This window comes from Bubalus kerabau, chromosome 1, assembly GCF_029407905.1.
Source record: "Bubalus kerabau isolate K-KA32 ecotype Philippines breed swamp buffalo chromosome 1, PCC_UOA_SB_1v2, whole genome shotgun sequence".
NCBI classification, from domain to species: Eukaryota; Metazoa; Chordata; class Mammalia; order Artiodactyla; family Bovidae; genus Bubalus; species Bubalus kerabau.
The window spans coordinates 132,544,883-132,570,221 of NC_073624.1; the positions used below are offsets into that span (position 1 = coordinate 132,544,883).

General features: G+C 40.4%; 1 long non-coding RNA gene across 3 annotated transcripts in view; it reads right to left on the reverse strand.

Annotated features, from left to right (window-relative positions):
• Positions 1-25,339, reverse strand: part of LOC129658059 (uncharacterized) — a 53,729-nt gene that overhangs the window by 1,987 nt on the left and 26,403 nt on the right. The window contains exons 1-3 of one of the 3 annotated variants that reach the window (XR_008717250.1): positions 8,608-9,025; positions 3,060-4,101; positions 2,155-2,537 (exon numbers count right to left, since the gene is read on the reverse strand). This is a non-coding gene — a long non-coding RNA (uncharacterized LOC129658059). Of the gene's footprint in view, positions 1-2,154; positions 4,102-8,607; positions 9,026-25,339 lie in introns of those variants that run through there. The other 2 variants (XR_008717251.1, XR_008717249.1) reach the window with 2 other exon arrangements.

A 25,339-nucleotide genomic window follows, 5' to 3' on the forward strand; every position in this document is an offset into this window, starting at 1 on the left:
TAGGTTATAAAATGCCTGTGGATCATAATCTGTACTTTGTTCTGTAGGTATTGGGGAGATGAGAGCAAATCCTACTCTTGACAGAGACCTAACTCTGGATGTCAAGAACTTATCTTTCCACCACTGTAGTCCTAGAAATGATTAAGAACCCCCTGGGTCTACACTACTAGCAAGGATCCCCTGGCCAAGGTCAGAAGTTACTGAGCCTTGGAGGCTGGGAAGAAGTGGGGAGCAAGGATTGGAGATCCTAAAGAGGAAGGGACTTGGGCAGGAGATGTGGGAACAGAGAGGGGCTGGGCGTGGACTGGGCAGGGCTGGTGGGTGGAGGTCCCTCTGGGTGGTGAGTAATGGTGTGACACAGCGAGTGGGTCAGGGGCAGTGAGGGACAGCATTGGGCCCCAGCCTCTTTGGGTCTATCTTTTCCCATCTTCCTCTCACTCTTCTCATCACAGACATGTGGAGGAAACAAGGTGGTAGGGAGGGGAAGAGGTGCAGAAGCAGGACATAGGTGACAAGATGAGAGTCTTTGCATTGTCAATACCAGGGACTAGTGTTGGGGAGGGTGCCTGGTGAGGAGGCTAAGGTGGAAAGAAACTCTCTATCTCTATGCCGCCCCCTCTCTATCTTTTCTCCAGCAAAGCTCTTATTTTCAACAGATACTCACTGTAGAAACAAGAGAGGAGGGGGCGAGGAGGGGTTGTTATGTGGAAGACAGTATTGGCTAAACTCAGACATGGTGTGATGCAGCGATGATTCTGCAGTGGCAAAGGAACCCAGCAGAGACAGGCAAAGTGTGTGTGTGTTCCCAGGAGCAGGCGGGTACCTCAACTGTTATGAAGCGGAGGGACAGGGAATCTCTGGAATTGCCCAGTGGGGGTGTTGGGGAGGGGCAGGTGCAAGCGGCCTGCGTAGATCAATGTCCTGAGGTCAGGGAGGGGCTGCCCAGGCCCAGAGCCTCCTAGCAGAAGGGAAGCCACAGGGCTTGTCTCAGTGGTTCTACTGCGGAGGCTTCTGAGGTTCGTGCCAAGAACTCCTTGATGGACTCCTACAGGATTGGCATTGACCTTCAGTGGAAAGAATGGCTCCCCTAGGGCAAGACCAAGAGGGTGTAAATTAAAGAAAAGCATGCTAGTCATCTGATGGTCAGATTGCTTGCTTTGTTTTGGTTTTTAATTAAGAAGTTTAAAGGACATATTTCAAATTTGCTTTTAAGCCTTTCTCCAAACTCCTAGAATGGTTCCAATTCTATGCACTGTTTTTCTATAGCTATATATATATATATATATATATATATATATATATATATATATAAATAAAGATTTCAGGTTGCAAAACTTGCCTTCTCCACTAAGACTTCATTCTATTGCTATTAGAAGTAACTGTTTAAATTTAAATGGAGTCAGTTTAATTATTGAAAGCCTATAAAAGAACAGTATTTAGGTAACTCTAACATGTATGTATATTTCAAAATCAAAGTATAAGAACTGTCAGGGCTTCCCAGGTGGCCCAGTGGTGAAGAATCCTCCTGCCAATGCAAGAGAGTCGGGAGACACAGGTTTGATCCTTGGGTCGGGAAGATCCCCTGGAGGAGGGCATGGCAATCCATTCCAGTATTCTTGCCTGGAGAATCCCATAGACAGAGGAGTTTGGTGGGCTACAGTCCATGGGATTGCAAAGAGTTGGACATGATGGAAGCGACTGAGCAGGCGTTTTATATATATATATATATATATATATATATATATAAAATGGTTTTAAAAAGATGAGAAAAGAGCAAAAATCTCAAAAATAAAAGGTATCATTCACTAAATTATACAAGGAGTGTATATATATATATATAAATACATGTATATATCATATTTCACTGTTAGCTCACTGCTGTTATTTTTGTTATAACAGTAACTAACATCTTTTAAAAAGAAGGTTCTGAAATCTTGCCCTGGCTTCCAGAATTCTGGGGAGAATAGTCCATTGTAAGGACTAATTATGTATTCACTGCCTGCTGTATGGTCTGCTGGGCAAAAATAAAGATAACTACAGAAAAGATGGCTTTGGACAAATTTGGCTAAACATAGCCTTCAAGTGTGTAAACTCTATCCTCTTCCAGGGTGCATTTCCAACATCAAATAGTGATGAATTAAAGCTTTACTTTACCTTCTCAGTAATGAGTAGGCTCGCTCGACAGGACACTTCAAACAGGAAATAAAAGGCAACGTCATTACATTCTCTGTCCACAAGGCTGTCTTACGCATTTAGTTCCAGTCCATTCAGCTTACAGAGTCCTGGCTGTGAACATCCTCTGAGGTTACGATGCTGTTCGGGTGTCCGGCGTCATCACTTTCCATTCCCTCCGGCGTCTGGAGTCTCATTTTAGCTGCCGAGATCACGCGGCTTGTTTATCACGTCACTTGTGGATCCTGGGGCTGTTTCGCCTCTACAGTCCAGTGTCCCTACTCCCAACACCCAGGGTCACGTACCGTGCGTGTGATTTAGAAGATGAGGATCTAACCAGAAGGCTTTTCCTGCAACAGATGTTTCTAGAGGAAAGTGTGAGACACAGGGTACAAACTTACGGTTAGCAAAGGGGAAGGAGGGTAGGGACAATTAGGAGTTTGGGATTAGCAGATACATACTACTATATATAAAACAGATAAACAACAAGGTCCTACTGTATAACACAGGGAACTATATTCAATACCTTATAATAAAATATAATGGAAGTATATGGTTGTAAGTTTCATATATATATGTAATATATATATATCTGAATCATTTTGCTAAGTGATACAGCATTGTAAATCAACTATACTTCAATAAAATAAATAAATACAGAAAGAAAGTGTGAGCAAGGCAACTTTTCAGTTTGCTGCAATTAATTCAGCTCCACAACCTAGGTAGCTGTAATCCACATCGCCTTTCCCCTAGAGTAAGCGACAATAGAATAAAAATCCCCCTCCAAATTCCCAGGGCTCCAATTGTCCTTCAGATCCTCCCACAAGTCCACCAAGACCGCTATCACATAGGTGGGGGCAGGGATTCTCAGTAACCCATTTTCTCACCCAGGAATATCTCTTTAGGATGATCACTTTTACTTCATTGCTATTCAGTTCCAGACCTAGAAACGTAAAGAGGGAAATCCAGAAATAGAATTGGAAGACAAAGAAAGCAAGCAGTGGAACAAAATCCTTTCTGAGAGTTACAAGGACTTTGTGGAATTTCCTTTCTTAATAATCCTCAGGATCATCAAAAATAGGTTCCGGCTGCCCTTCTGGGTCCTGCAAAGTTCTTGGTCATGTACCCCCTCCTAATTTGAACACCAAGTTGGGCAGGTGGGAGCCCTTGGGGCAGGGGTCCCTTACAGAGCAGCTGCACAGAAGCCTCGGGAGCTCAGGGTTGCCAGCCCTCCCATAGCGGCTTGCCAGGTTTCCAGAGTGTTAGAATAGTAAACAGTTGTTTCTCCGAAACAGAGATGGGGTTATCCACAGCCTCACATGCTAAATTTAAGTTTAATGAAGCTCTTTCCTAACAACCCAGATCAGTGATTTTAAACAGGCTGGTGGTGAGGCGAGATCCATCTCTTTGGGTTTGGGGGAAGGAACTGGCAAGTGTAGTCTGAGGAAGCTCCCAGGTGATTCCGTGTTCCACCTGCAAACCCCAGTGCCTCTTCAGAAAACCGCTGGCACAGATCTTGGATGCTGATGGAGGCCCTCTCTGGCTTCTGCAATTTGCCCACAGTGCTCCTGACATTTCAGAGTTAACCTCTGAAGCACTTAGGGAAGATGATACAAGCCTCCCTCTGCCAATACTGCCACGTGAACTTTTTCACACAGAGCATAGAGAGAAAGAAGTGCATATAATCAAACGTTGACAACAGTTGGCTGAGTAGTTAAGTTTGATCCTTGGAGCAGAAGATCTTCATCAGAAGATCTCAAGTGTAAATTTGGATGTCATCAATCACATCTTCCATAAGCCCTGAAGCAAAAGTCTGATGGTAGAGGCAGATACATCCTTCCACTGCCCTGACTCAGATGCGTTTTCCCGCTCCATACCCCATTCTCATGCCCTGAGCTTTCAAAGGAAGCGTCCTTCTTGCAGAGATGCCTGGAAAGAGGGTAAAACACAGGCATTATTTTTCTGAGCTGTGATGGGAAAGATCTTATGACTTTTGAAATCCAAATGCATACTAGGGAAACAAAAATGAGCCTGCATTTTCAAAGCTGCTGGTCATTTTCTGTTTGGTAAGGCACAAAGAATTTTACATAATTGTGAGGACAACTGTTCCTTCTGAGGCTAACACTTATATTGGCCATTTACTTATGCAAATAAAAGATAAAGCCCCAAATTGGAACATGAGACCTTGGCAGACACCCCTTGATGGATTCCAAACTAATGACCACGTCTATGCCACTCTGGTTCTCAAAGCGGTCCTGAGACCCTTTCAGGGTATCTGTGAGATTGGAACTATTTTTCCAACACAAAGACAGAACTTGGTTTTGCTACTCAGACTCTCTCACAAGTGTATAGTCAAATTCTTCCAATGTTATATGACATGTGATAATGAAACAGATTGCTGGAGCTGATAGGAGAATCTGGCTATCTTCTATGAACATACTGTATAGGGACCTCCCTGGCAGTCCAGTGGTTGAGACTTTGTCTTCCAATGCAAGGGGTACAGGTTTGATCCCCACATGCCTCAGCAGAAGGTCAAAACACAAGGCAGGAGCATTATTATAACAAATTCAATAAAGACTCTGATAATCATCCACATCAAAAAAATCTTTAAATGACAAAAGTCAATTTTACAACCTAAACAAAAAGAGACATAATAAAGATGTGCAAAAAATGCTACTACATTCACTATATTTTTTGAAAATATAGTTATGTTTCATAAAAATATACTTTGTGTGAAACCAATATTATGGGTTTGTTATTGTTATTTTAAAATGAAGTAATAAATATTCTTAAAATTTCTGGCTTTTTCTTCTTAAAATTATTATTGTGATTAAATATACATCACAATTTAACATTTTAACTGTTTTAAATGTACAGTTCAGTGGCATCAAGTGCATTCATATTACTGTACAACCATCACCACTATCCATATTCAGAACTTTTTCATCATCCCAAACTAAACTGTACCCATTAAACATTAATGCCTCATTAGCCCTTTCTCCCAGGCCCTGGTAACCACTATTCTCCTTTGTTTCTATGAATTTGACTACACCAGGTACCTCGTACAAGTGGAATCACACAGTATTTGTCCTCTTGTGGTTGGCTCCCATCACTTAATGTTTCCAAGATTCATCTATGTTGCATCAGAATTTCATTCCTTTTTAAGGCTGTATAATATTCCAGTGTAAGTACATACCACAGAATCTCTGTTTTGTCATTTGTAATCAATGGCTTAGCGATTTTAAGACATTTCCTTTTACTTATTTTTTTGTGATTTCTAAGTAGTTAAAATACTGATGTTTCAACATAACTGGTTTTCATCATGTTCTTCTACTCAAATAATGCAGGAACTTTCATTATTGCTGATTGGCATGCATAACAGTACAGTTACTTTGGAAAATGGTTTGGTAGTTTTTTTAAAAAAAATTAAATATAGATATTTACTTGATAGTAATATGCCAATGTCATTTTCTTAGCTTTGACAAATGTTCCATGAAATTGTATTACGATGTTAACAACAGGGGAAACTGGGCATGTTGGAATTCCTTACTTACTCTCTTTACAACTTTTCTGAAAATACAAAATTGTTCTCAAGTAAAAATTTTTTAACTAAAATAATCCTCAATTTTAGTATCTGCTATGGTAAATATTGGGCTTCCCTGGTAGCTCAGCTGGTAGAGAATCCACCTGCAATGCAGGAGACCCCGGTTCGATTCCTGGGTCAGGAAGATTCGCTGGAGAAGGGATAGGCTACCCAGTATTCTTGGGCTTATACTGGGCTTCCTGGGTGGCGCTAGTGGTAAAGAACTGTCTGCCAATACAGGAGATTCAAGAGATACAGGTTCAATCCCTGGGTCGGGAAGACTCCCTGGAGTAGGAAATGGCAACCCACTCTAGTATTCTTGCCTGGAGAATCCAGTGGACAGAGGAGCCTGGCAGGCTACAGTCTGTGGGGTCACAAAGAGTTAGACATGATTGAAGTGATTAAGCACACAGCACATGGTAAATCCTGAGAGATATAAGCCACATAAATAAAAAGCTCTTTATGGTTCCACCGGAGAAACTGAGGAAAACAAACAGGAAACAAATATTTCTTTTCCTGGCCTACCTTGCAGCCAGCATGGCCATGTGTCTGAGTTCTCACCAATGAGACCAGGAAATAGGTGAGAGCTGTTTCTTAGAAATCTGCTTTCCCCCAAAAAGTCCAGGTGGGAGACAAGGACATGCTGGCATGACCTGTGCCCTCCCTCTTGACTGGAATGCCTGAGCTGAGGCATCTGTGTTGCAATTGTGAGGCACCACACACATGGCCTTCTGGATATGCAGCCTTATTATTCTTTTCATCACCTTAGACTAATTTAAGCTGTCAGTAAAACTTTCTGCTCTTAGCATCCAAAGCATGGCAAAGGATACAGTTACCTAAGATGCTCTGTGGCAGGCAGCGCTGCAGATCCTAGCTGCTGAATGTTTATTCATTTTTTTCCCTCTTACATGTACTTACAGATTACTTTGTGCCTAAAACAAACAAACAAAAACACACAAAAAGAAAGTGTGGACTCTGGCAGAAGTATGTTTGTGTGTGTTTTGAAAGCTGCTGACAGCTCAGTGGCTGGGCAGAAGATGAGGGCCCTATCTTCCATCTCTGGCAAGAGCAGAGCTGCTGAGGCTCCAAAGATATCATGTGGGGAGAGCCCCGGAAAGGGCTCAAGGGCCAGCTTCCCCTTTCCCCACACCTGCCAAGCCCCAGCACCCTGGAATGATGCCCTTCCCATTTAGTGCTACCCAGAGATCCGAAGTGTGAAGACTCACCTCCCCCAGCATCATAATCAAGGAGGGGAAAAGGGTAGACCTAGCCCACTTATGTGGACTTCCTCAGAGGAAGAGGCTTCAGAGAAGAGAGCCTCTGGGGTGCTTTTACCTCCCTTCATCAGTTGGCTGATCCATTCCGCTTTCAACCTTGCTTCCTCTCCCATCTATGTGTGCTGGAGAGAAGGTGGGTTGGGATTAAAAGCACAGAAGCTAATGACTCTGCCTGGCTTACCTGGGAATCTAACACAGGATGCTGGCCTTATGACCTTCACAGCCCAACCACATAAAAATTTGGTGATACAAGATGCGGACATAGAAAATAGACTTGTAGACACAGTGGGGGATGGAGAGGATAGAATGAATGGAGAGGGTAAAATGAATTGAGAGGGCAGCATTGACATAAATACAATAGATAGCTAGTGGGAAGCTGCTATACAGCACAGGGAGTTCAGCTGTATGCTCTGTGATGACCTAGAGGGGTGGGCTGGAGGGGGCTGGGAGGGAAGGTCAAGAGGGAGGGGATATATATATACATATGACTGATTCAAAATACTGTACAGCAGGAACTAACACAACATTGTAAAGCAATTATCCTTTAATAAAAAGAAATTGGTGGTACAGAAAGAGATGGCAAAGGTTTCCTGAATCTCAGATCACACAAATACCAGCTTTCAGGGTTCTTCAGTGCCTCCTCAAATTCACAGCTGAGATTTACCTAGGCAGTAGATAGAATTGATGTTTCCATGTAACTTGGTATTGGAAAAAGGAAATATTATAGAAAGAAAAAAATAACAGGACAAAGAAAGAAGTTTGAGGGGGTTCTTTTAGGTTAACAATAAAAAAGACAGAATAAAAGCTAATTCCCATGCCTAAGGGAATATTCTTTTATCCATAATGATTATCATAAGGAACAGGAAAAATGGAACTTGAATGTTTATTTTGTTGTGGTTAAAGACAGCAGTGAAGGAGAAGGAGGAAGGCAAGGAGGAGGAAGAGAAGAAAAAGAGTAAGAAGAAGAAGGAAAGGGAAAGAGGAAACAACAAGCAGAAGCAGAAATGATTGCATCTAGCACAGTAAAATAATATTTTAAGTATAACTAGTAATATATGGTAATATGCTACATTCACAATCAGTATGTAATTATAAATATAATTTCCTAGATCATTTGGCTTCTACATTTAATTAGAAAATATTTAATTATAATATGTATAATTAAATGTATAAAATAATAATAGCATTCCTGTATTTTTGGAATTAGTAAAAATGGAATTATACAATGATATAAAAGTGTACTACTGAAATTTATATGAATGTGTGACGAAGCAAACTGAACATTTTCTCTTTCTAATCTGCTTTTCATCCCTGGATGAAATGAGGTGACATAACTAGAGCCTTCCTCATCGTGTTGGCCCATAGTACGTGGTGCTTCATAAGTTTTAATCGCTTAGGTTCCAATCTTGGGATCAACCAATCAACATGCATTTCCTTGGGATCAACCAATCAACATGCATTTCCTTGGGATCAACCAATCAACATGCAACCAATCAGTGCATGAAATGTAACTACTATTGTACATTTCAGACTTGGAGGGAAAAAAGGCCAATTCCTAATCACAAGGCTACTTACCTCTACTTTCAGATGTATTCCAGTTTGGAAGGCAAACTTTCTGGTCACCCTATGAATAAGTGACTGTGGACTGTGATCATGGCTCAGAAGCATCCTTCAGGCTGCATATTATCTAGCTTCTTTTTCCCTTTCCTTTCCTTTCTCCATGTCACCGCCAGATTTTTTGGATGTTTTTTTCTGAAAACAAGAACATTCATTAGCAGCTCTTTCACATGAAAATAAAGAATTGTAATCTTCATTGTAAGTCCAGCAGTGAATCATTTCTTGAAAAGCTGTATGCAAAACACTGTTGTTCTTCTCTTGGCTTAGCCGATGAAGACAAGCGCAGAAGCTGGGTGGCACAGAGGTGATCCAGAACAAACTCGCTGTTCTTCAAGTAGTCTGACCTAACCCTATGGGTCTGAGTGTAAGCACGGTATTAAATCAGTAGGTGACAGAATGAGACAGCAAAGTAGATCTCTGATATTTTAAAACATTATTATAATGAGTGGTACAAGGAAGATGTGTTTTTGGATGTCAATTATCATTGGTATCAAAGGGATTAAGGAATTAAAATTTTATTTAGTCCCTGAGCAGTCAATTAAGATGTGATCCACCCAAGCAATGTGATTTGAGAACTTAGATTCTTGTTTTAATTCCTCTGAAAATAGTAGATATTGCCTTGATCTGAATTTAGTATGGCCCTTTTGGCAATAGGCACAATTTGTGAGAATTATCTGTTCAGCAGTGGGTCATGCGTGTGTGCTCAGGGGCTCAGTTGTGTCCAGCTCTTTGCAACCCTATGGACTGCAGCCTGCCAGGTTCCTCTGTCCATGGGATTTTCGAGGCAAGAATACTGGAGTGAGTTGCCACTTCCTCCTCCAGGGGTCCTTCCTGACCCAGGGCTTGAATCCACCTCTCTGTGTCTCCAGCATTGGCAGTCGTAAAGGCCATTTTACCCTCCATATATAGAGGGCTGCCTTCAAGTTGGGCACCTGGTTGAGCCCTGGAACCCTTAGTGTGAGAAATGCACTCAGTTCAGACTCACAAAACTGTTACAGGATGGCAGGATTCAGAATTGACTCTTGTAGCCAGATTTCCCCTCCTGAAATATGTATATTTTTGGTACAAGCAATGTTACATTAGTGTTCAGTGTGCTTAGATACCTTGTGAACAGTGCAAAATTTCAGAGGTGAGGGGTATGTTCAATTAACCTTGGTAGAATAAAAGCCAACTCTTTGCTGGAACCTAAGTAGTATCTTGTTGGTTTGGATGATAATCTTATCCTAGGCACTGGCATACTGATACAAATGCTAATCCTCTTATGAATAAGTTTGATTGAATTTTTATTCTGGCTTCTATTTTTGGTCTCCTTCTGGAAAATGGGCTTCCCTGATGGCTCAGATGGTAAAGAATCTGCCGGCAATGCAGGAGACCCAGGTTTGATCCCTGGGTTGGGAAGATGCCCTGGAGAACGGAATGGCTACCCACTCCAGCATTCTTATCTGGAGAATTCTATGGACAGAGGAGCTGGAGGGGGTGGCGGGGGGCTACAGTCCATGGGGTCGCAAAGAGTTGAACACTACTGAGGGACTAACTCTGCCAACTCTTCTGGAAAATGTCTTATGTGCCCCACAAATATCCTGTCGGGCCCACATTTTGAGGTGGATCGCAATCTATGCTGCTGCAAAAACCCTCTTGCTCCAATGCTGAACTCAAGCATTCTGCTGCTAAGTTCAAAGAATGGTAACTTTCTCAGCTTTCAGAAAATAATGATTTGATGGCTAGGATTTTCTCAACTTCAAATTATTTTTTTCCACACTTTTCTTTAAGAACTTGGGTTGATCAAAGACAAAATGATTAAACAGATAGCAAATAAATTAAAACTCATGCTTTGATAGGTTTCCTGTTTTCTTTATGAGTGACCCAGGCAGTTCAAATCTGTGTTATTCAAAAAAGATCAGAAGTATTCGTCTTCTAAAACACAGACACTCCTGCTGTGTGTGTGTGCTTAGTGCTCAGTCATGTCTGACTCCTTGCGACCCCATGGACTGTAGCCCACCAGGCTCCTCTGTCTATGGAATTCTCCAGGCAAGAATACTAGGTGGGTAGGCATTCCCTTCTCGAGAGGATCTTCCCGACTCAGGGATCGAACCCAGTCTCCTATATTGCAGGCAGATTCTTTACCATCTGAGCCACCAGGGAAGCCCTGACATTCCTGCTACAACCTATTAAAGGCTTTTCTGCCTAGGGCAGTGAGGAAAACCCAGATGTCTTGGTATACAGAGGAGAGGGAGGAGCAAAGGAAGTGGGAGGATGAGACTGGACCTCACCCTGCCCTATTTTAACAAGGACTTGCCCAGTTCTGCATACCAGCCTCTGCTGAGTGGATGAGCAGACTGGCAAAACACTTGTAACTAAAAGAACAATTTCTCAGTAAGCCTGTTTCTTGGGGTGTAGAAACAGCTGAAAGGTTCTTAGTGGTTTTTAAGATGCCTTTTCCAAATGACACTTGTTCACAACCCAAAATTTATTTGTAGAACCAAAACTTTGAACAGGACGGGCTACGTAATTTATGGAGCCCAGTGCAAAATGAAAATGCAAGGCCTCTAGTTGAAAACTGAAGACTTCCCGGCGGTGACAGCAGAGCATGAAGCCAAGCACAACCTTCTGAGGGGAGGGGGCGAGCCTGGGGTACTGCACGGGCTGTGTGCCCATGAAGAGCTTGACTCAGCAACTTTCCTTTGACTAGTTTTCTCAACAGCCACAAACTAGTGTTCTTGGGGGCGAGGTCCCTAGAAACCAGCAACAGAGACCTAGGGCAACTTGTGGGACGTTCCCATCTTGGGCGCCTGCCTGTGTTTTAACCAGCCTTCCAGGTGATTCTGTCTCACACTCATGTTTGAGAACCACTGCCACATGATGGATTTTGGTGCTTAAAATGATGGAGAAGGACAAATGTTGTATGGTATCACTTACATGTGGACTCCAAAAAATGCAATGAACTAGTGAATATAGCAAAAAAGAAACAGACTCACAGATATAGAGAACAGTCTAGTGGTTATTCGTCAGGAGAAGAAAGTGGGGCGGGTCAAAGAGAGGGGTGAGGGATAGAGAGGCACAAACTATTATACATAAAATAAATAAGCTATGAGGGTATATTGTACAACACAGGGAATATAGCCAATATTTTATAATAATTATAAATGGAACATAACTATTAAAAATTATAAATCACTATGTTATACACTACAACTTACATAATATTGTGTATCAACTATACTTTGATAAAAAATAAAAATAATAAAATGAAATACCATGTTAAAAAAAATAATGGATTTGGAGGGTTTTATCTTCCTTTTTTAATTGTTATCTTCCTTTTTTTAAACTCATTTTACATTTTATTTTTTGGCTTGTATTATGTGGGATATTAGTTCCCTGACCAGGGATCAAATTCATGCCCTCTGCATTGGAAGCACAAGTCTTAATCACTGGACCTCCAGAGAAGTCCCCAAATGATGAATTTTGGAATGGAAGTAATCTCAGGGATCATGAGGCCTATCTCATGTACAAGAAAATTAAGGGTGGGGTGAAGCAGAGTGAGGCCTAGAGTTCATGGTTAACTCTCTACTCACCTGCTGAACAATTTTTAGAGCACCGAATGGTCTATGGTTCATCACTCATGGTCATCTTCCCAGCCAAGCCAGCTCATATCCCAGTTTTAAAGATGAGGAAATCAAAATGCCAAAATTGTTCAGTGAGTCCACAAGCAGAGCTGGAATTAAAACCCAGAATTCCTAAATGCCCTGCCCAGGGCCCTCTGCTCGGCCTACAGGTAATGCGATACAGGTGAGCTAACCGGCTAGCCACTCTCCACCAGCATCCAAACCCAACACCAACCAATGGAGCCCAAAGTCCCCAGGAAATGTGCAGCTCACGGTGGCTCAGTTTGGAGTCCTGGCAAGGACTGATGGAAGCCTGGGTTGTTCTGAAGAAGCTGGTGTTTGTGGTTCATGCCGTGTGGACTCATGGATCTCGCCACCGGCACAGAATTGAGTTAGGAGTTTTCTCTCCTAGTCTAAGGCTCTTTAGGAGGCCTGTAACACCCTCTTCTGTATCCTCATGTCTTCTCCTTGCATTCCTATCATTCAGTTACTTTGAAAGTCTTGGCCTCGGCTTATCATTTTTTCCATTCTTAGGCCAAGGCTATTTGTAGTTTCTCCACCTGTCACCATGTATGTTAGGCTGCAAAGGGCGAGTGCAGCTTCATGAATTGCACGATCCCAACTCAAGCTCCTTTAGAACACCATGCTTTCTTTGAACGTTCCATTCGAGGGATCCTTTATGAATCTTCACAGCTTTTCAGCTGTGCCCTTTCACTTGGGTTGGGTGATACATATTGAGTTAGATATGTATGAAGTTAGTTTCCTTTAAGGTTTGAATTATTTCCCATTTGTAAATGAGAAATCTTTGACAACTTACTAATTGCATAATATGCTCCTGATTACACAAGTTAGTGCATGAGTCCAAACCATACAGGATTATTATAGAAGAAATGCCATGGACAGGAAGCAGGAAAACATAATGGAATAGAAAGTAAGAGGAAATAAATTTTCAGAGTGAAATTTATAGTGCAAATGGAAAATAGTCACCAAAGCCATAATTTAAATGGGAAACTGTGAATATTATTAATCAAGAAATAAAATGGAATGTATCATAGACCTAAACGTAAAAATCCTAGAAGATAACACAGAGAAAATTCAGGTGAGCTTGGATTTGATGATGAACTTTTAAATACAACACCAAAAGTATTATCCATGAAAGAAAGAAATGATAAGTTGAGATAGAAAACAGACTTATGGTTACCAAAGGTGAAGTGGGGGAGGGATAAATTAGGAGTTTGGGATTAACATATATACACTATTATATATAAAATAGATAACCAACAAGGACTTACTATATTGAGCACAGGGAACTATACTCAATTTGGCAACCCACTCCAGTGTTCTTGCCTGGAGAATCCCAGGGACGGGGGAGCCTGGTGGGCTGCTGTCTATGGGGTAGCACAGAGTCGGACACGACTAAAGTGACTTAGCATTAGCATTAGCATAGGGGAATAGAATCTGAAAAAGAATATGTGTATAGTACAGTCCATGAGGTCACAAAAGAGTTGGACATGAGTTGCTGACTAAACAACAACAACATCTGAAACCAACATATTTCAAACCAACTATAGTTCAGTAAAAATAATTTTTTAAAGTAATAAGTTGAACATTAAAAAAAAAGAACTCCTGTTCTGTGAAAGTTAATATTAAGAGAATGAAATGACAAGCTACATACTGGGAGAAAATACTTGCAAAAGACATCTCTGATAAAGGATGGAAAAGGAAAGAGAAGTCACTCAGTCGTGTCTGACTTTTTGCGACACCATGGACTGTAGCCTACCAGGCTCCTCCGTCCATGGGATTTTCCAGGCAAGAGTACTGGAGTGGGTTGCCATTTCCTTCTCTAGGAGATCTTCTCAACCCAGGGATTGAACCCTGATCTCCTGCATTGTAGGCAGACGCTTTACCGTCTGGGCCACCAGGGAAGTCCTGATAAAGGATAGTTATCCAAAATATACAAAGGACTCAAAACTCAACAGGAAGATCTGAACTGATACTTAAGAGAGAATGTACAGATGGCAAATAAGCATATGAAAATATGTTCTACATCATATGTCCTTCAGTTCAGTTCAGTTCAGTCGCTCAGTCGTGTCTGACTCTTTGCGACCCCACTGGGAACTGCAAATTAAAACAATAACAAGATCCTATTACATACCTGTTAGAAAGGCTAATATCCAAAACGCTGACAACCCAAACGCTGGTGAGGATATGGAGCACTAAGAATTCTCACTCATTGCTGGTGGGAATGCAACACCACACAGCCACTTTGGAAGACAGTTGGAGTTTCTTCCAAAAGTAAACATATGATCCAGAAATAGAGTTTACCCAAGTAGTTTAAAAACCTAAGTCCATATGAGAACCTGCATATGAGTGTTTATAGCAGTTTTGTTTATAACTGCCAAAACTTGGAAGCAACCAAGTACATGAATGAATAAACAAATTATAGTACATTCAGACTGTGGAATATTATTCAATGATAAAAAGAAATGAGCTATTAGGCATAAAAAGACACAGAGAGGGACTTCTCTGATGGTCCAGTGGCTAAGACTCCAAGCTCCCAATGCAGGGGGCCCCTGGTTTGATCTCTGGTTGAGGAAAGAGATCCCACATGCTGCGACTAAGAGTTCACGTGGCACCACTAAAAACAATCCTGCTTGCTGCAGCTTAAGATCCCACATGCACTAATGGTCCCTCATGCCATAAGATCTGGTGCAGCCATTTAAATAAAAAGTAAACAAATACATTTTTTAAAAGGCTGTATAAAAAAAGAAATGGACTAAGTGTAAATGTTTGCTATTAAGAAGAAGCCAATCTGAAAAAGCTACATACTATATGATTATGTATGACATTCTGGAAAAGGCAAAAATATTGAGACAGTAAAAAGATGGTTGTCCGGGATTTGGGGGGAAGAAGTAATAAAGGTGTGAAGCACAGGCCATTTTTAGGTCAGTGAAAGCATTTGATATGATTCTCTAATAAAGGACACAAGTCATTATACACATATTTCAAGATCCAAAGACTCTACAATACCGACTAGGAACCCTAATGTAAATGATGAACTTTAGTTACTGTGTGTGTGTGTGTGCTTGTAAGTCACTCAGTTGTGTCCGACTCTTTGCAATCCCATGGACTGTATGTAGCCTGGCAGGCTCCTCTGTTGTGGGATTCTCTAGGCAAGAATACGGGAGTGGGTTGCCATTTCCTTCTCCAGGGGATCTTCCCAACCCAGGGATTGAACCCAGGTCTTCTGCATTGCTGTCAGATTCTTTACCATCTGAGCCACCAGGGAAGCCCACTTTAGTCATCATTTCCTTCTCCTGGGGACCTTCCCAACCCAGGAATTGAACCCGGGTCTCCTTCACTGCAGGCAGATACTTTACCAACTGAGCTATGAGGGAAGCCCCACTTTAGTTACTAGTAATGAATTAATGTTGGTGAATCAATTGTAACAAATGTACACCAATTGCAAGATGTTAGTAACAGGGGCGACTAGAAGTAATAGGGGAAATAGGTGAGGAAGTAAATGGGAACCCTCTGTACTTTCAGTTTAATTTTTCTGTAAATTTAAAAAACAAAACAAAAACTTTAAAAAAAGTTGATTAGTTAAAAGATCATATAAGCTTACACTAGAATAAAGGATTAACCAAGCCTGAATCATCTACCTCTGGATTTCTTGTTATGAGGGGGGCTATACATTTTTCTTGTTTAAGTGACATCTTTGCGTGAACTCCAGGAGTTGGTGATGGACAGGGAGGCCTGATGTGCTGCAGTTCATGGGGTTGCAAAGAGTCGGACATGACTGAGTGACTTAACTGAACTGAACTGAATCTTGCTTTTTTTTATGTGTAAAAGCACAGATAAACATATAGTATCTAAAGAGATTTACAGATTCTCTCTCATATTTTAAGTGTATGGGAGAAGGTACAGGTTTAGGGGGCTAAAAAGCAAAAAAGATGCCTGGGGATGTTATAATGAAAAAGCAAGTGACTTTTTTTTCACATTTTGCTTATCCATCCATCTGTCCATAGACATATGAGTTGCTTCCACCTCTTGGCTAGTGTGAACAATGCTGCTATAAACATGAGTGTACAAGGATCTCTTTGAACCCCTACTTTCAATTTTGGGGGCATCTACTAGATCAAAGAGAATTCTGTGTTGCTGGATCATACAGCAGTTCTATATCTAACTTTTTTGAGGAGCCTCCATATGGTTTTCCATCGTGACTGCACCACTTTGCATTCCCACCAACAGGGCACCAGTGTTCCAGTTTCTACACTTCCTCACCAGCACATCATCTTCTGTGTGTGCGGGGGCAGGTTCGCTTTCCTTTTAGGTAACATGATGCTTCCACATTCAAATTTTGTAAGACTTTATTGATGGAAAACATGGTAGATGACAAAATCCTCACTTCTGCGTGGGATTTTTCCAGAACACTTTTCTCTGTGTTTATGCAGGTGGTCCTGCGTGCTCTGGCACTGATCTCCCTCATGATGTTGGAGTTTTGTAAGATCAAGTGAGTTCTGGGTCATAAAAGGAAAAGAAAATTGTGTTTCAGTTGCTGTTGTTATTTAGTCACCAAGTCGTGCCCAACTGTTTTGCAACCCCATGGACTGGACTGTAGCCTGCCAGGCTCCTCTGTCCATGGGATTTCCCAGGCAAGAATACTGGAGTGGGTTGCCATTTCCTTCTCCAGCGGATCTTCCTGACCCAGGGGTTGAACCCACAACTCCTGCTTAGTGCAGGTGGATTCTTTACCACTGAGCCACCAGGAAAGCTCTTTTGGTTTTAATTTTCCACTATTATAGGCTTATTTTTAAACATTATGGGTTTATTTTTTAAACTTTTATTGTATTATTACTTTATAGTCCTTTATATTTTTCACATTTTTAATTCTTTAAAATTAAAGAATTATTTTTAATTTTATTTCTTTAAACATAGTAGGCATATTTTATTTTATGTTCCAATTCCGGTCATTCCAATATCTGAACTGTTAGTCTGATTTTGATACTTTTTTTCCTGCAAGGCCTTTTATCTGCCTTCCATCCTTCTGTGTTTTGGGAGTTTATACCATGACTTCACATTTTCTTGTGTTTTTTAAATTTTGGCTGCACCTTGAGGCATGTGGGACCTTAGCTTCCTGACCAAAGATGAAAGTTGGTCCCCTTGCTTTGAGAGGCAGAGTCTTAACCACTGGACCACCAGGGAAGCCCCCAGACTTCACATTCTTTTGAGGCTGTTTGATAAGAATTTATTAACCCCACTGTTGAAAGTGTCTGGTCCTCCAGACAGCATCTGGATTTACTTCTACCAGGACACTATGGGTACTAGCGATCGATGGCCCTCTATATTTGGCCCTCGATTTGCTTTGCTTTGTTTAAAATATAATAGAGCATCATGAACATATAATAATGTGCATACATTTAAAATGTCTAATTTAATAAAGCTGTCATATGTATATACCTGTGAAACCATCACCAGAGTCAAGATACTGAAGATATATATCACCCCCCAGAGTTTTCTCGTGCCCTTTGTCATGTCTCATTTCTGCCCCTTACCACCCTAGGCAAGCACTCTTCTGCTTTCTGTCTCCATAGTTTGCAGCAAGTGGAATCCTGCCATATGCAGTCTTGTTTTTGGTCTCGCTTCTTTTCCTCGGCATAATTATTTTCCAATTTAGCCGTATTATTATGCGGATGAAGTGTTCATTTCTTTTTTATTACCGAAAACTTTTCTCTTGAATGTATACTCATTTCCTGGGGCTTCTGCAACAAATTTCCACAAACCAAATGGCTTGAAACAACAGAAATGTATTCTTTCCACAGTTCTGGCAGCTGAAAGTCCGAAATTTCAGAAGACCACTCTTTTTCCAGGGGCTGCAGGGGAGAAACTATTCCTCACCTTTTCCAATTCCTGGCAAAAGTGCGGAACCCTTTACTTATTGCTGCATCATAATCTCTGCCTCTGTGGTCAGAGGGCCTCCTCCTCTTCTCTTCAGGTCTCTAATCAGGTCACTATTATGGTATTTTAGGTCCATCTGGAAAATCCGGGATTATCTTTTCATTAGAAAATTCGTAAAAAAAAAAAAAAAAGGACCCTTTTTCCAAATAAAGTAACATTCAGAGGTTTTGGGCATTATATCTGGATGTCTTTGGGGGGCAGTTTTTCAGCCTACCACAGAATGGATACACCACAATTCTTTAATCTACACACCTGTTGCTGGCAATTATTTTCAGTTTTTGGCTACTACAAATATGAACACTCATGAATAAGTCTGAGTATGTACACATGTTTTCATATCTCTAGGTATATATCTAGGAGTGGATTGGTTGGAAGATATGGTAGGCATATACCTAACTTTTAAAGAAACTGGCAAATCATTTTTCATCAGCAATGTCTGAGAGTTCTGTTTCTTCCACATCCTGGCTAACACTTGGTATGAAAACATGAGTTGTTCAGTCATGTCTGACTTTTTGAGATCCTGTGGACGGTAGCCTACCAGGCTCCTCTGTCCATGGGATTCTACAGGCAAAAATACGGAGTGGGTTCAGTTCAGTTCAGTCACTCAGCCATGTCTGACTCTTTGCGACCCCATGAATTGCACCATGCCAGGCCTCCCTGTCCATCGCTAACTCCCAGAGTTTACTCAAACTCATGTCCATTGAGTCAGTGATGTCATCCAACCATCTCATCCTCTGTTGTCCCCTTCTCCTCCTGCCTTAAATCTTTCCCAATTCATCTTTTCAAATGAATCAGTTCTTTGCATCAGGTGGACAATTGGAGTTTCAGCTTCAACATCAGCACTTCCAATGAATATTCATGGTTGATCTCCTTTAGGATGGACTGGTTGGATCTCCTTGCAGTCCAAGGGACTCTCAAGAGTCTTCTCCAACACCATAGTTCAAAAGCATCAGTTCTTCAGTGCTCAGCTTTCCTTATAGCTCAACTCTCACATCCATACCTGACCACTGGAAAAACTATAGCTTTGACTAGATGGAACTTTGTTGGCAAAGTAATGTCTCTGCTTTTTAATATGCTGTCTAGGTTGGTCATAACTTTCCTTCCAAGGAGTAAGCGTCTTTTAATTTCATGGCTGCAGTCACCATCTGCAGTGATTTTGGAGCCCCGGAAAATAAAGTCTGACACTGTTACCACTGTTTTCCCATCTATTTGCCATGAAGTGATGGGACCAGATGCCATGATCTTAAGTGTTCTGAATGTTGAGTTTTAAGCCAGGTTTTTCACTCTCCTCTTTCACTTTCTTTTTTTTTTTTTTTAATTTTATTTTATTTTTAAACTTTACATAACTGTATTAGTTTTGCCAAATATCAAAATGAATCCACCACAGGTATACATGTGTTCCCCATCCTGAACCCTCTTTCACTTTCATCAAAAGGCTCTTTAGTTCTTCTTTGCTGTCTACCTTAAGGGTGGTGTCATCTGCATATCTGAGGTGATTGATATTTCTCCCGGTAATCTTGATTCCAGCTTGTGCTTCATCCAGTCCAGGATTTCTCAGGATGTACTCTGCATATAAGTTATATAAGTAGGGTGACAATATACAGCCTTAACATACTCTTTCCCAATTTGGAACCAGTCTGTTGTTCCATGTCCAGTTCTAACTGTTGCTTCTTGACCTGCATACAGATTTCTCAGGAGGCAGGTCAGGTGGTCTGGTATTCCCATCTCTTTCAGAATTTTCCACAGTTTGTTGTGATCCACAAAGTCAAAGGCTTTGGCATAGTCAATAAAGCAGAAGTAGATGTTTTTCTGGAACTTGCTTGCTTTTTCAATGATCCAGTGGATCCTGGCAATTTGATCTCTGGTTCCTCTGCCTTTCCTAAATCCATTTGAACATCTGGAAGTTCACAGTTCACATACTGCTGAAGCCTGGCTTGGAGAATTTTGAGCATTACTTTACTAGCGTGAGATGAGTGCAATTGTGCAGTAGTCTGAGCATTCTTTGACATTGTCTTCTTTGGGATTGGAATGAAAACTGACCTTTTCCAGTCCTGTGGCCACTGCTGAGTCTTCCAAATTTGGTGGCATATTGAGTGCAGCACTTTCACAGCATCATCTTTTAGGATTTGAAATAGCTCAACTGGAATTCCATCACTTCCACTAGCTTTGTTTGTAGTGATGCTTCCCAAGGCCCATTGGACTTTGAATTCCAGGATGTCAGGCTCTAGGTGAGTGATCACACCTTCGTGATTATCTGGGTTGTGAAGATCTTTCTTATATAGTTCTTCTGTGTATTCTTACCAGAAATGGTATGGACCTAACAGAAGCAGAAGATATTAAGAAGAGATGGCAGGAATACACTGGAATGGGTAGCTATTCCCTTCTCCAAGGAATCTTCCCAACCCAGGGATCAAACCCAGGTCTTCTGCATTATGGGCAGATTCTTTGCCATCTCAGCCACCAGGGAAGCCTAACACTTGGTACAGTAAATCTTTTTAATTCTAGCCATTCTAACATGCATGTGATGTTATTTCATTATACTTTTGATATTCATTTCCATGGATAACAATTGATGTTGGCATCTTTTACAGTGTTTATTTGCCACTCCTATATTTTTATTAGTGAAGAGCCTGTTTAAATATTTTGCCCATTTTTTAATTGGATTGCTGGTTTTATTATGATTGAGTTTTGAAACATCTTTACATATTCTCGATATTTTACCTACATTTAGGTATTACCTATTTACAAGATAGGGCTTGTATATATTTTCTCCCATGTGCAATTTGTCTTTTCATTTTCTTACCAGTGTCTTTTGAAAAACAGAATCTCTTAATTTTGAGGAACCCCAATTTATCAATTTTTTTCCCTTCATGGATACTGCTTTGGGTGTCATATCATGTCTAAAATAATGATATTTGTGTAACCAAAGGGTAAACACTTTCCACAAGGTTTTCTTTCAGAAGTTTTATAGTTCTAGGTTTTACATTTACATCTATGATCCACTTTGAATTATTTTTTGTGTATCGTGCAATGTATAAATTGAAGTTTAGTTTTTCGTATGGTTATTCAATTGTTCTAGCACCTGTGTTGAAAAGATTATTCATTCTCTGACTAATACCTCTGCAACTTTGTCAAAAATCGGTTCCTCAGTCATTTTGCTGTATGGCAGAAATTAACACAGCATTATAAATCAACTATATTTCAGTAAAATTCTTAAAAAAAAAAAAAACTAACATCTTGGGAGGCTCAAGAGGGAAAGCATATATGTATACATATTGCTGATTCATGATGTTGTACAGCATAAGTAATACAACCTTGTAAAGCAATTATACTCTAATAAAAAATAGAAAATAAAAATAAATAAAATAAAATCAAGTCATGAGAAAACTGAAAAAAAAACTGGCAGCTTTTAAAACCAATTGCTCATATATGTGTGAGTCTATTTTGGGGTTTTCTACTCTGTCCCATTGATCTGTTTGTCTATCGTGACGTCAATACTAATTGTTTTTTGTTTGTTTACCATAGGTTTATAAAAATTCTTGAAATTAGGTAGTGTTAGCTCTTCAATTTGTCCTTCTTTTTCAAGTTTGTGTTGGCTACTATAGATCCTTTGCATTTCTATATGCCTTTTGGAATTCCATTTTTCAATTTTTACAAAAAGCCTGCTATGATTTTGATCATGACTGCATTTACCCCATAGATCAATTTGAGTAGAAAATACATCTTGACAATGTTGACTTTTCTAGACCATGAACACAGTATATCACTCCTTTTATTTAGGTATTTCTTTAATAAACTTTTGTAGTTTTCAGTGTAAAGGTTTTATATGTCTTTTGTTAGATTTATTCCTAAGTAGTTAATATTTTTGATGCTGTTAATAAGTGCCATTATTTTAAAATTACATTTTCTGGTTCTTCATTGATAGTATATAGATATATAATAGATTTTTATACATCAGTCTTGTATTCCTGCAACCTTATAAAACTCACTGGTGGAATTAATCAGTTAAGCCATCAGGGTCTGGAGGTTTCTTTGTGGAAAGGTCTTTAAAGTTTCAGTATCTTCAACAAGACTGTTTAGGGCATCTTTTTTTGGCTGCACCACTCAACATGTAGAATCTTAGTTCTCTGACCAGGGATCAAACCCTTGCCCCCTGCAGTGGAAGACTGGAGTCTTAAGCACTGGACAGCCAGGAAATCCTAGAACATCTATTTTTTGTTGAGTGAAATTTAGTAAGTTATGTCTTTCAAGGAATCCATCCATTTTATCCAAGTTGTATCTGTGTGGGAGGAGGCTGGCAATACAGTTGTTCATAATATTTCTTTATTATTGTGAAACAATAGAAAAAATATATATTGGTCTCTGCCCACAGTTTCTGGCACAGAGCTCCTAAAATGCTTGTACATTCCTAAGTAATAAGAGCAATAAGAACATTTTTTTATATAATGAATGACTCTGGATGGCTCCTGGAGAGGGGCTGGTCACCAGAAAGGCCAAGTCATGATTAAAAGCTAGAAATTTTCAGCCTTACCCTCCATCCTCCAGAGATGGGAGAGCAGCTGGAAATGGAGTTGATTTTTGATCCTGCCCAAGCAAGGATCTCTTGAGAAACCTATATGCAGGTCAGGAAGCAACAGTTAGAACTGGACATGGAACAACAGACTGGTTCCAAATAGGAAAAGGAGTACATCAAGGCTGTATATTGTCACCCTGCTTATTTAACTTATATGTAGAGTACATCATGAGAAACGCTGGGCTGGAGGAAGCACAAGCTGGAATCAAGATTGCTGGGAGAAATATCAATAACCTCAGATATGCAGATTATACCACCCTTATGGCAGAAAGTGAAGAGGAACTAAAAAGCCTCTTGATGAAAGTGAAAGAGGAGAGTGAAAAAGTTGGCTTAAAGCTCAACATGCAGAAAACTAAGATCATGGCATCTGGTCCCATCACTTCATGGGAAATAGATGGGGAAACAGTGGAAACAGTGTCAGACTTTAGTTTTTTGGGCTCCAAAATCACTGCAGATGGTGATTGCAGCCATGAAATTAAAAGACACTTACTCCTTGGAAGGAAAGTTATGACCAACCTAGATAGCACATTAAAAAGCAGAGATATTACTTTCCCAACAAAGGTCCATCTAGTCAAGGCTATGGTTTTTCCAGTGGTCATGTATGTGAGTGTTGGACTGTGAAGAAAGCTGAGCGCCGAAGAATTGATGCTTTTGAACTGTGGTGTTGGAGAAGACTCTTGGAGAGTCCCTTGGACTGCAAGGAGATCCAACCAGTCCATCCTAAAGGAGATCAGTCCTGGGTGCTTATTGGAAGGACTGATGCTGAAGCTGAAACTCCAATACTTTGGCCACCTCTTGTGAAGGGCTGACTCATTGGAAAAGACCGTGAAGCTGGGAGGGATTGGGGGCAGGAGAAGAAGGGGACGCCGAGGATGAGATGGCTGGATGGCATCACTGACTAGATGGACGTGAGTCTGAGTGAACTCCGGGAGTTGGTGATGGATAGGGAGGCCTGGTGTGCTGCGATTCATGGGGTCACCAAGAGTTGGACAAGACTGAGCAACTGAACTGAACTGAACTGAGCAAGGATGACTCCATACAACCCAATAGCATGGGGTTTGGAGAGCTTTCAGGTTGCAAATATCTCCACACTGGGAGATGATATGTCCCCCCTGCCCCCTGCCCCTACCAACTCCATGGGGACACAGGCTCCTGCACTCAGGACCCTCCCAGCAGGCCATTCCTATTATCCTCTGCCAGTCATTCTAGCGCACCAGTCACTGACTGACCCTTTGGAGTTTCAGCTTTTTAAGGGGAAGAATCTTCTATTAGACTTTCTCTGTGGAGTATTTCCTGTATTCCCTAGCCTTAGTCTTCTGTGCTTTGTACCCTGCATGCCAAGAAAGTCTTGTTTTGTTTTTGTTTTTTTGATCAAATGCCCTCAGGACAAAATCTAGGTTTAGATGTTTGTATTACTTCTCACAGCTCCTACTTCTCACTTAGTTCTGCTTTCTAGATGTCTTACTTTAATGTCAGCTCATTAATGTATTCACAAAGATGTTTTAAGATATTACCTCAAGTCTCTTAATTTATTTATTGTGTTGAACTTCTTTCAATCCCAGGCTTCCATTAGAAAAACTCTAACATTTTCTAGATGAGAGAATGAAGAAGATGGAAGAAGTCTTCTCATCGTTTTATAAACGTCACTGTGCAGGTAATAATTATCTCTCTATTTAAACAAAATCTACCCTCTCAACTTCTTAAAGGTACTTTGTTCTACTGTCAGTAGAGTCAGGATAATCCACTTTCTTAAAAGTTGATTCTTTATAATAAACGTTTGCAAAGTTTTTCTGCATGTAGTATTTCATTTGCTCTTCAAAATACCCCTGGTGTATATGTGCAAGGCAGGAATTACTCACATTTCACAGCTGGGGAAGCTGAAACTTGGAGAATGATTTGTCCAGTATCACCCAAGTACTGGGTTGGCCAAAGTGTTCATTCGGGTTTTTCTGTACGGTGTTTGGAAAAACCCCAGTGAACTTTTTAGCCAGCGCCAAAAGTGATAATGCTGGGGCTTGAGTCTAGATTCTCAAGTCCTGATGATGTGAAATATGAATGTGATCCTTACAGTAAGTGATTTGCTTATATATGCTTCTAATTTACGTTTTTTTTAAGTTTAAACACATTACATGTAATGTTACTATACATATATAAATAATATAAGTATAAATAAATAATATACATATACATGTAATGTTAACTTAATTAGAGTGTTTATGATCAATACTATTGGAGAAGGAAATGGCAACCCATTCCAGTGTTCTTGCCTGGAGAATCCCAGGGACGGGGGAGCCTGGTGGGCTGCCTGCCGTCTATGGGGTCACACAGAGTTGGACACGACTGAAGAGACTTAGCAGCAGCATGATCAATACTACAGCACAAAGTATTTAAGCACAGTGCTTCTCAAACTACAAGCCAATGGTGTATCTTTTTATTTTTATTTTTTTTTATTTTTTTTTCTTACAATTTTTCAAAGCTGTGTGTGATGGTTTTTTTTTTTTAATTTTATTTGATTTTTAAACTTTACATAATTGTATTAGTTTTGCCAAATATCAAA